We start from the raw sequence: 12,746 nt of genomic DNA, 5'->3' as shown, positions 1-12,746 counted from the left end.
GAAACAGCGACATGTGCTCCCCTAGGAGGGGGACCCTACCAATCCATAGGAGTATCAAGGGGGGGAAAAGGTCAGGACAGGGACTAGGTGGACTCAGTGCCCGGTACCGGGGCGAGAAACCGGCTAAGGGGACGGGGCCGGAGACGGATCGGGCAATAACGGCGGGGTACAGATTCCCCCGCGGTAGGCGTTCCAGGGGCCCCATACTTTCACCCATGTCCCAGGCTTACCTCTCGCAACATACACCACCTTTTCCCGAAACATGCACCAGTCCATGTTGTCCTTTCAGGCCGAGACGGTCGGCGACCTCTGGGAACCCCACAATTGGGCAATGTCACGTTTGGCCACCATGTATCCCAGAGTCACCCACCACGTCTGCGGCGCCGAGCAGTCGGTTGGCTCCCACACATTCAGAAGGCATCTCCTCGCTTCAGGCGGCAGCGACACACGCGTAACCACCCGCAGGACCTCATGCACACCACGCCAGAATCGCTCCACCTCCGGGCAGTCCCACAAAATATGAAGAAAGGTCCCCAAGGAACCACACCCACGCTTACACAGCCCGTCCACAGCATAACCCATACGCAATAGCCTTGGCCCCGTGACGTAGACCCTATGGAGTATCTTGAGCTGGACGAAGCGAAGGCGGGCCGGTATGGCCACCTCTTTCGAGGAGGCCACCGCAGAGACCCAGTCCTCGTCGTCCAGCTCCAAGCCATCGGCGACCCATGCCTCACGAAGGCTAGTTAGCAATCCCGCGCGGTCATTAATAAGTTTTTTATAGATTAGTGAAATCGTGCTTTCCGGTACATGTCCATCCAGCACTCTGTCTTCCAGAGGGGAATACTCCGGGATGGAGGCAACATCCGGGAAGACGGAGCCTAGCGCATGACGGATCTGCATATACCGAAAGTACTCCCTGTCCTGCAACTGGAATTCCGTCTGCAACATCTCGAACGTTTTGAATCCCCCCCTAGTCCAAAGATCACCCACCCTGCTGATGCCTATCATGTCCCACCTCTCGAAGCCCTTCGAAGTCCACAGGGTGCCCAACTGCTCAGCTGCGTATAGTGGCGACGCCCGAGTCAAACGACCTTTCCACCCCATCGCTACATTAGCCGCGTGCCACACTTGTACCATGACACGTGTGGGCCCCGTCAGACGTGCGTCGAGCGAGCTGGAGTAAAGCGCACGGTTATAATCACCACCCGGCAGTAACATCTTATCCATTTCAAAGGCAGGATTTAGAGCGGGCCCGTACATGCCGTGATTAATCTCAGCCAGCTGGGAGGCCCAATAATACCGCTTGATATCCGGGAGGGCAATCCCCCCGTCATACCACGGGAGCGTCAGCTTCGCCAGAGCGATACGCGGCCTCCCCTCCCAGAACAGGCGGCGCTGCAAACTCTCTACTTCGCGGAAGTAGCGCGCCGGGACGACGTCCATTGTGTTCTGCAGAGCGTATAGGAAACGCGGCAGCGACATCATCTTAAACAATGCCGCCCGGCCGAGCGGCGAGAGCGGCAAGCGCCTCCAACGTGCGACATCCTCCTTCAGGCGCTGGAGGGGGGGAAGCAAGTTCTGACTATATTGGGCCTCCGCATCCAGGGTAATGAAGACCCCCAGGTACCGAAATCCCCGTGGGGCGATCTGGATAGGACAGCCCCGCGGAAGGATAGGTGCCTCCCCAGAGAGAACATAAACGCACGATTTAGCCCAGTTGATGACAAGGCCGGAGTTAAGGCCAAATGAATGCAATACATCAACCAGTACTATCAATGACTTACGTGGGGAAGCCAGGTATAGGAGAATATCGTCAGCGTAGAGAGATACGCGGTCCTCATACTCGGGGGTCCAGCGGAGACCACGAATAGAAGGTTCCCACCGCAGCCACTCCACCAGGGGCTCCAAGGCGAGCGCGAAAAGGAGCGGCGATAACGGTCAGCCCTGCCGCGTGCCTCTGCCCAGCTCGAATGGAGCCGATACTCTACCGTTCACGACCACCTGTGCCAGCGGGCCAGAGTACAACAATTTAACCCAACTGATAAACCCAGGGCCAAACCCAAATTTCGCGAGCGTCGCCCAAATATATGGCCATTCCAGTGTGTCAAACGCCATAGTGGCGTCCAAGGACGCCAAGATGGCCGGCTCCCGTATGTACGGGACACGTGCGAGCACCCCATGCAAACGCCGCAGGTTAAGCGCTGTGTTGCGATGGGGGATGAAGCCGGACTGATCTTGGTGAATCAAGTCACACACTACGCCGACCAGCCGATTGTCCAACACTTTGGCAAGAATTTTGGGCTCAGCATTCAATAGCGAAATGGGCCGATAGGATGTGACTCGGTCCCGCGGCCTCCCCTCCTTGTGAATAACCACAATTGTAGCCAGACGCTGGTCTAGCGGGAGGGAACCCGTCGAGTGGGCCGCAAGGAACATAGCACGGAGATGTGGTGCCAGCGTATCCGGTCGCAATTTATACAACTCGATGGGAAGACCATTAGGACCCATGGCCTTGCCGGAAGCGACCGAGCGTATGGCGAGGGCAATTTCGTCAGAAGTTGGAGCGGCGTCCAACGACACTCTGTCCTCCTCCGAAAGGGAAGGCAGCGCGATATCTCTGAGCAGGGCATGGGAATCCTCTTCAGAGCGGGAGGACACCGGGGAATACACCCCACGGAAATAGTCTGCAAAGCAAGAAACAATTTCTTCCGGTTCAGTGACACACACACCATCTTGTTTCTCAATCAAAGGGACAACTCGACTCGCTCTCTCCTTTTTGTCCAGCCACGCAAGCAATTTACCAGCCTTATCACCCACATCATACAGTCTCCCCTGTTGCTCTCTACTGAGGCCCCTGGCCGCCTCCGTGACGAGGGCCTTATAGGCCGCTTGCTTGAGTCAAAGAACATGTAATTTGTTATCCGTCACCCCACATTCTAGATCCCCCTCCAACTCTGTTATCTCAGCTTCAACACGGGTCACCTCCTCCTGCTCGCGCCTCCGGGAGTGGGAAATAAGGGACAGGGCCTCTCCTCGGAGCACCGACTTGAACGCCTCCCACAGTGAGACCGCCGATGACACAGACCCCATATTCTCGTCAAAGTAGCGCTTAAGGGATTTAACAAACTCCGCGCGGATGGTGGAGTCACGCAGGTACCAGGGATTAATCGGGACCACCCTACCCTCTCCCCTCGGAAGAATATCAAAGCGCAACAAGAGCGGGGAGTGGTCCGAGATACCCCGTGCCAAATGGCTCACCTCTCCCACCCTCCCCACATGAGCCGCCGGAACCAGGACATAATCTAGCCGTGAAAGGCTACCATGAACCCCGGAGTGGAAGGTATACTGGAGCTGCGTGGGATGCTTCAAGCGCCAACAATCCACCAGCCCCAAGGTATCCAAGAGGCCAGGCAACCACGCCTGGGCCCGGGGGAGATCCCTAGGGGGGTGACGGTCCACAGTTCCGGAAACCACAGCATTAAAATCCCCCCCCACCACTAGAATCCCCTCCGGAAGGCCAAGGAGGAGGCGCCCCAGGTCCGCAAAGGTAGTCGTCTGCAGCCCCGGCGGGACATATACTGACACAAAAACGACCACTCTGCCCTCCATTCTGCCCACCAAAACCGTGTAGCGTCCCCTGTCGTCATGGAGCACCTCATCAATCTCCAACGGGAGCGAGTTCTTAACCATAATGCCCACACCCCTTGAACCAGACGTGAAGCCCGAATGGGCCACAAGGCGGTAGCCCCGTCGATTCATAGCATGAAAGGAGTTGCCAATGAGGTGTGTCTCCTGCAGAAAAACTATATCGGGCGAAATTCGCTTCAAGAACTGCAGGACCACACCTCGCTTTATCCTGTCCCCCAGTCCATTAACATTCCAGGACAACAAACTCAGTCCCCTACCCCCCATTATAAACAGAAGCCATCGCTTGTCCCCCAGAGAGCACTTTAAAGATAACACAATGATACATTTGCCTTGTGGTGTAAACGAACAGCACCCCACCCCAACCCACCCGCCCCAACAAAACTCCCCCCTCCCTGCACCCCTGCATGAGCCCGGACAGCCCCCCCAACTTGCAGTGTGCCTGTCGCCCCTATGTAATGAAACTAGCTAGACCCCCTAGAGGAGGAAAGAGTACCCCCTCCAGACCCCTCACAACCTCCATGGGAGAGGAAAGAACAAAGACAGAAGCTTAGTCGAAAGTGGCATCATAGTCGTCCAGAGTGAGGACCAATATCAACCCCTCAGTCCCGATCCAGTGGGCCGTTTCCACCCCCCGCCTCCCCCCCCCGCCATCCCGACCACGATCCCCAGACAGAGTATCCAGCCAGTCCCCGGCTACTTCGGGACGATCAAAAAAGTGCGTGCGACCATCCACCTCCACTCGCAGCTTGGCCGGGAAGAGCATGGCATATTTTAGGTTCATGTCCCGAAGTCGGCGCTTAACGCCCAGGAAGCTCAGTCTCTGCTTTTGGACCGCTTGGGTAAAATCAGGGTAAAAGTTCACCTCCATATTTTCCAGCTTAATCGGCCCTTGCAGTCTGGAGGCTTGCAAGATCGCGTCCCTGTCCCGAAAGTTAAAAATCCGGGCAATGAGAGGTCGCGGAGGGGCTCCGACCTTCGGCCTTCCCCCGGGAACTCTGTGGGCCCTCTCCACGGCAAAAAATTTACTCAGTCCCCGAGGCTGGAGATGGGTAGCGATCAGGTCTTCCACAAATAGATCCGCCGCCGCTTCCTCCCGTCCCTCGGGCACCCCGATGATGCGGATGTTGTTCCTCCGGGCCCGACTCTCGGAATCCTCAAGGCGCCGATCCATAAGCGCACTCGCCTGACGAAGTCGGCGCACCTCCGTTTGTAGGGCCGCCACCTCAGTCGTGAGGCCCGATGCGGTGTGGGCCAACGAATCAACCCGGTCGTTGGTCTTAGAGAGATCAGCCCTCACCAGGCCAACATCCACAAGGACCGCGTCGATCTTATGTGCCAGGGTATCGAACCGCTGGCCCACCGAGGCCTTCATCTCGGCAATGGCGCCCATGACGTCTTGCAGAGTCAGATCCGTGGGCAAGTCCGGAGCATCAGAAGGGCCCTCAGAGGACTTGTGTGGTCCGCCAGGAGATCCCCTCTGAAGGGTATAGCGGTCCATGATGTTGGACTGGTGTGCGGCGCCACGCCGGGTCGACTTGGTCTTTGATCGATCTCCATCTTGTTTCGTGGCCATCGCCACCGTTCTCACACTCGCACCAGCGACGCCGTAGAGGGCAGGCAATCGGGGCCACAAGCTCCGAGGGGGGCCACCCCAGATCGGCGGGGTGGGTCACAGCCGGCAGGCAGGCAGGGTCCCCCAGCGACGCCACACCAACGCAAAGAGCTCCGTGATCTCACTCGCAGAGAAGGCGAGGGGGTGCGAAAGTGAAAGCGAAAGTGCGGGGTACGCGACCCACCAGGCCCAGCCCGCCGTTGTTGTTCACTTTGCCACCAGGTCACCCCTCAGCGCAAATCCGGGGTCCGGCGAGGAGAAGGCCGCAAACTTCAATCGGTGCTCACTCCGGCACCCGAGGTCCGACTTGAGAACGGGAAACGGGTACCACCTCAGCTCAGGCTCACCAACACAGTCCCCTCAACCGAGGCAGGATAAATACAGGATAAATGTAGGAGGTTGCGGAGGTCCTCGGGAGCCTCGCACCTACGCGGCCATCTTGGTTGCGCCGTAAATGCACTTTTTAATATTAATGTTGAATGCAACATTTTAATTAATCATTTAGTCACGTAAGAAACATGTGCTAAGTGCACCTTCATGTCAAGTATCTGTTAACATTTTTGTGACACATTTGTGACATATAAAGAGTGGGCAATTTTGCACTGCACCAGCCTATGACAAAACACAAAACAGAATGGTAGAAACAACATGAATCAACCCTTGGTCAATCACTGCCCTATCCAATATTGGCATCTTCCTCATCCTGTCTAGAAGACTCAGTTCCAGCTAATCTCGTAAAATGCTGCAAATTGCTTCTTTAATCCTCAAAGTAATGAATGTAACCCCTGATAAAGGAATTATCACCACTGAACTTCAAATTCGATAAAAGCATACTTTTAATCAAGAAATGAAGCCTGGACATTTAAGAACATAATGAGTTTCAAACCTCTACTTCCCCAATGAATTCATTGAGACAGCAGTCACTACTATTTGGGTGCAAAAACAACAGTTGATGGACAGAATGCAGAACAATGTCATACATTCACCCCAGTACAGAGATCTCGGCCTAAATCCATTGTTATTTTGCTCACCACGCCACCCCAGTTCAGACATGGCCATATGCAAATCAGTCTTGACCCTGTGCCTCATGGGAACAGTCCAGCCTGAACTGCCAAGCCATGTCTTCCCTGGACCAGAATCAAGCATCCTTGGACCGGTTTCGGGGTTTCACCCTCTTCAGCCAGGATAGCTTGATTCCAGTGGCATGGAGAGCACGGGACTCACGTCTGAGCATACCCGTCCCACTCGGGGTGACAAATGCAAAAATAACAGTTGATGGACAGAATGCAGAACAATGTCATATATTCACCCCAGTACAGAGATCTGGGCCTAAATCCATCATTTTTTTGCTCACCATGCCATTCCAGTTTGAACCCAGCCATATGCAAATCAGTCTTGACCCTGTGCCTCATGGGAACAGTCCAGCCCGAACTGCCAAGCCAGGTCCTCCCTGGACTGGAAACAAGCATCCTAGGACCGGTTTCAGGGTTTCACCCCTCTTCAGCCAGGATAGCTAGATTCCAGATCTCTGTACTGGGGTGAATGTATGACTTGGTTCTGCATTCTGTCCATCAATTGTTTTTGCATTTGTCACCTCGAGTGGGACGGGTATGCCTAGATGTAGGTCCCGTGCTCTCCATGCCACTGGAATTAAGCTATCCTGGCTGAAGAGGGGTGAAACCCCGAAACCGGTCCTAGGATGCTTGTTTCCAGTCCAGGGAGGACCTGGCTTGGCAGTTCGGGCTGGACTGTTCCTATGAGGCACAGGGTCAAGACTGAGTTGCATATGGCTGGCTTCAAACTGGAATGGCATGGTGAGCAAAAAAACGATGGATTTAGGCCCAGATCTCTGTACTGGGGTGAATGTTGACATTGTTCTGCATTCTGTCCATCAATTGTTGTTCTTGCATTTGTCACCCTGAGTGGGACGGGTATGCCTAGACATAGGTCTCGTGCTCTCCATGCCACTGGAATCAAGCTATCCTGGCTGAAGAGGGGTGAAACCCTGAAACTGGTCCTAGGATGCTTGTTTCCAGTCCAGGGAGGACCTGGCTTTGCAGTTCGGGCTGGTCTGTTCCCATGAGGCACAGGGTCAAGCCTGATTTGCATATGGCTGGGTTCAAACTGGAATGGCATGGTGAGCAAAGAAACGATGGATTTAGGCCCAGATCTCTGTACTGGGGTGAATGTATGACATTGTTCTGCCTTCTGTCCATCAATTGTTGTTTTTGCACTACTATTTGGGTGACAACTATGCTCTTCATGTTTTTTGTAAAGCTCTCTGATTCCCCCATGTCTAAGTCCTGGGCCAGGCCTTTTATCAGACCACATCTTGGGCAGAATCAAATTCAGCACCCCATGCTTACCCTCATTTCGTCCTAGTTGTAGCCTACAACTTGCTATAATGGAAAACAGAGTGCAAAGCCATTTACTGGAATGACATTTCAAAGTCATGTTTTCTTTGCATCCTGGTACTAGGACTCCTGCAGTTATAGAGGGCACAAACCAAGCTGCAAGTACTTTAATGCATAGAACAACTTTAGAACTTCAAGAAATACCAATAGTAATCAACCAAACACTAATGTTTTCCTTGCAAGCATTATTTGACCAGAAAGAGGGAAGATTTTTACCTTTAGAAAACAATACCTAGCAATTAGTGTTTGTGACTTATTACGAGTCTGGCGGTGCATGGACCGCCAGACTCGCGGGAGCATGGAGGTGCCTTATTATGACCAGGGTGGTCGGGCTGCCCTAGGACCACAGCAACCGCCAGGGATCGGAGATCTCTGGTGGATGGGATAGGATTGTGAAACTAGAGTACTAATGTCAGGTCTGTGCTAGCGAGTATTATAACCAAAAGTGAGCAACCTAATTTGAACACAAAGATTTAAAGGATGTGCAGATACCCTTAGTGGAAATTTCACAGTTCACTTTCAAAATTGATGTTGTTAGTGTTATTTGAACTACTGCAAGGCTCTCAGAACAAAAATTCCAAGATGGGGGCTGCTGAGAAAATTCCATTTGAAGTTTCAACTCTAGACTTTTAACATGAAGAGCAGTGTTCAACGGCACTAGGAACACAACACACACTTCAACCGATCTCCTGAGAGGAAAGCAGTGTTCCTGTATTGCTCAGCATTAGAGTGATGAAGAAAACTTGATTTTGGAAGTGTCTCTTCAGTGCACTTGCTCTTAACGTTATATGAGCTTGTGCGTTTGAGGAGATTTTCGTGAGCAGTGTTCTCAGTTACAAAAACGTACAGTGAGTAGTGTTTCCTGAAGAGACTTTCAAGAGTGTGTTTGAAGAGGTATCGTTACGTGAGTAGGTACTTCTAAAAAAATAATATAATCTGTTACTTGCTCAGCAGTTTTTTTTGTGAGAATTATCAGAACTGTCTTTTCAACAAATGAACTGAGTACCCAGTCGAAAGGAAAAGGGAAAGTTAAATAATACGTTTTAGCTTTTACTCAACGCTAGAGATTACTCATAAATGCAATAGAATTCAGCAGACAATTCAACAATCTAAGATGCAAAAAATGGGAAGCTTATATAAATATCGTCTCGCCAGTAGGTAGTTATAGTTAGGACCCTGTTTCTATTAAAAAAATGTTTTTTCATTTGCCAATATCTTTAGTGCCGTTTGACGAATCTTCGCGACATTTTCAAAACTAATGGTTCACTCAGGTAAGCTCCTATCCTGAAAGTTTTGGGGTGATTCGTCAAGCGAGGCCGAGAAAAAAGGGGGGTCCCAAAACGCATTTTTCCCATGTTAATTTCCATTGGAAACTTTAGACACGGCTACAGCCCAAACTGCTGAACGGAATTACACCAAATTTGGCAAAAGGTAGCTTTTGGTCCAGAAAGCACCCTTTTCTTTACATGGTGTAAATGCATTCAGTGGTTGCCGAGAAGTTAGAAAAAAAAAATATCGATATCTGAGCGACTTCTGAGCAAGAGCTGACTTCTGATTGGCTGCCAACACTCCAAACAAGAATATGTTGGCAGCCATCTTGTGACTCTATAAAACCGAGTCACAAGAAAACAGTAAAATAAAGGTTAAAAAACAAGAAAAGGGGGCAGGGTAGAAATAACCTGTCCCCCTAGGCCTGCTAAGGGGGTCCCACAAGAACCCTCAGGGTCCAAAAAAGCATTTTTAAAAATAATTTCAGCGTAACTCGCACTGGGTGCACGAATCCAGACGAAATTATTTTAAAAAAACAAAGCGCGGTCTCCCACGCTTTGTTTGTTTCAAGCCCCTGGGTTGGCCAGGTCCCGGGGGCAATTGTAAATTATGCTGTGGGGGCCCATGGAGGCCCCCGCAGGCCTGGGTAATACCACCTCCCTGGGGATTTGTTTATCATATGCGGCGGGCAGGCAGCCTCCCTGCAGCCCCAGGATCTGCCACCTCCCCGGCTTTTTCACAAAACTTGTGTGGGGGGCGCCTGCCCCCCGCTGCCCTAGGGACCGTAACCTTGCTGGGGCATTTCTAATTATGTGGGGAGGGTGTCACGGGCCCCCCCCAGCCCCAGGGACCACCATTTCCCTGAGGCAATTAATTATTTTTGGGGGGGCTTGTAAATTCATTGTAGAACAAATTGGCCCGAGGTAAAAAGAGGATCAATATTCTACAGAGGTCTCAAAGAGGACTGACCAAAATTTGAGAATTAGTAGACATGGTTCTACAAATTGATCAGTGATTAAATGAACGAAAAATTGAAAGAAAAAGAGATCTTTGCCCCACTCCTCCTCTGTTTGATAGAATAAAGTCTAATGCTACTTAATCCACAGAAACATCTTCAGGAGAAGAACCCATGCGGTTCACTGACACAACATGGATCTAAAAAATATCGATGTTCTAAATATCGAGTTAAAAATATGGACAACAAATATATCGACTTCTATACTTAATCAGGTGAGTACAAAAATATAGATGTATAAAATATCAAATTTTATATAAATATAAAATAAAATAATATCTATTAAATATAATTTTAACAAAATAAAATACATTAAGGTGCCGATTCCGATCCGGGTCGGAAAGCACTCTGACCGAGCCGGATCCGGAGAGTTTTCCGACCAAGCCGGAGTCCTGCAGTCCGAACGAGCGAATACGATGCTGCCAGACTCGGTTCGCTCATACTCACGCAAGGGCGCCCGCTACAGTGGGTATGCGTCCCTGCCATCCGTACCATACATGCCTGTGTTGGGGGGACCCTTGGGTCTCCCCCTGTGTCCGAGTCATAGGGCTGCGGGTGACCGGGGGTCCGACGCGGACCCTCATAGGCAACCACCCAGACGTTTTGCGAGCCGGACACTCCGGCTTGCACAGGCTGTCCGACGCGTGCATCGTACTGGCTCTGTCGTAAAGCGCATCGATTGCACGCCACAGTTAGCTTCCAACCGAGACGTACGTAGCAGTTCGGACCCGGGAACGACTCGGTCGGTCAATTTCATGTAGCTCGCATTGTACTTGCTCGCTCGTACAGCTGTATGAGTCGGGCGGAAAACACGCGTACGGCTCGTAGTTTTTCCGGCCGGATCGCATTCGCTGCCCTTCCGATCCGGATCGGAATCGGCACCTTAATATACATTTTAATTAAATATAACTAATAAACTTAATTAATAAAACACACAAACATACAACTGTATACATATAGTTACAATTAATAAACTAATATGTTTAATTTATGTTAAAAGTTTAAAATAATATAATGATTTAAAATATTAAAAAACAAAAATTTATAATAAATTAAAACATTAAACTATTAAAAAATATTTAAACTTACATTTCACAGTAGGGAAAGTGTTGGATAGCAAAGGGGTAAAAATAACTATTCCCACTTCAGTGAGTGCAAAAGTAGGGTAAGTGTTGGATAGCGGAGGAATTACATTTACTATTCCAACTCCAGTGAGTGCAACAGTAGGGAAAGTGTTGGATAGCTGAAGAAATGATTCTTTTAAACTAGAAAATATTTACAAACAAAACAATTAATGAATACATAAATGTATTTATTTTATTTCCTACCCTATAACACCACACCAATAACAAAACACTTCAACATTTTTAATTAAATGTACTTCCATAATTAACATAATTATTAATCAATTAAAAAAATATTGTTAATAAAAAACAACTAATTAATATTAATTGACTACACACACTATAATATCCAAAACACACACCTAAATCAAACTATAAATTAATAAAACACAATTAAAACTTATTTTTGAATTAAAAACTATTCCTAATGAGAACTAATAATAAAGTACATAAATGTATTTAATACCCACCCTTTACCCCTTTAAAAGTAGTAGTAGTAGGTAGTACTTATAAAGCGTACTGTGACCAAAAATGGTATCCTGACGCTAAGTAAAAACAACACACACAAAAATAAACAATTACCCAAACTAAGGGCATCATTAGGATGGCGGCCATCTCGACGTAAAAAGGGACTGCCCGCCTAAGGTGCGGCGGTCCCGTTGGGGAGATTAGGATGCGCCCGGCACACTGGCGGGCTCATCCTGCATTTTTGACATTGCGGCGGGCGGTGCTTCCAGCACCACCTGCCGCAATGGCAAAAATGCATTTTGTGCATTTGCATTCACAACGTGGCAGGCACTGCGCGGTGCCTGCCATGTTGTGCATGCAAATGCAGGGGGGTACCATAGGTACCCCCCATGTGCACCCCCCAAACCCCAAAATTCCTGGCGACCCACTACGGGCCCCCAATGGCAAGGACCGCTGCCGCCACGGAAAGTCAAATCCCCGCATGTATCGTAATATGGATGGCGGTATCTAACAGACACCGCCACCATATTAAAACCACACGGTCGACTCATCAACCGGGCGGAAAATACATAACAATAATAAAAAAACGATAATATTAACAATTATATTTGTGCAAACAATATTAAACACTTACTTTAGCAAAGACTTGGCTGGCATTGGCAGGGGGCGTGGCCAAATGAAACATTGCCCATGCATGGGGGCAGGAGACGCCCCGTCAGTAGAAGCCTGGAAAAGAGATATGGAATGGTGCTATTGGGCACAACAACCAGTTTATCAAAGCAGGGGCTGCCCACGCAAATGGGGGAAGATATGGGGAGCATGGGCAAAATACAGAGGTCTTTGGGCAGAGGAATGTGGGACGCATACAAACCTCCCTAGATCAAATAGCTGAGCAATATCTCATGGGAGAGCAATAATGGCAGCAGCAAAATTGCGAAAACCAATGTACGATGTAACATGGTGTACAGGGAACACGTAAACTTATGTGACTATATACTATATGTATGATGTATATCTGAAGATTGTTATTTGTTCAATAAAAAGATATTTTAAAAATAAGCTGAATGAGTGACGTAAACTTGTTCTTCATGATCTAAATAATGCGCTCGACAGGATTCATTTAATTTTCAGAATATCATGCTTCATAGAGTTCATCTGATTAGACCAAATAATTCACAAAATAAAAATGTCAC

The sequence above is a fragment of the Triturus cristatus genome, chromosome 7 (assembly GCF_964204655.1).
Source record: "Triturus cristatus chromosome 7, aTriCri1.1, whole genome shotgun sequence".
NCBI lineage: Eukaryota > Metazoa > Chordata > Amphibia > Caudata > Salamandridae > Triturus > Triturus cristatus.
Note: the sequence above shows the minus strand (reverse complement) of the source record.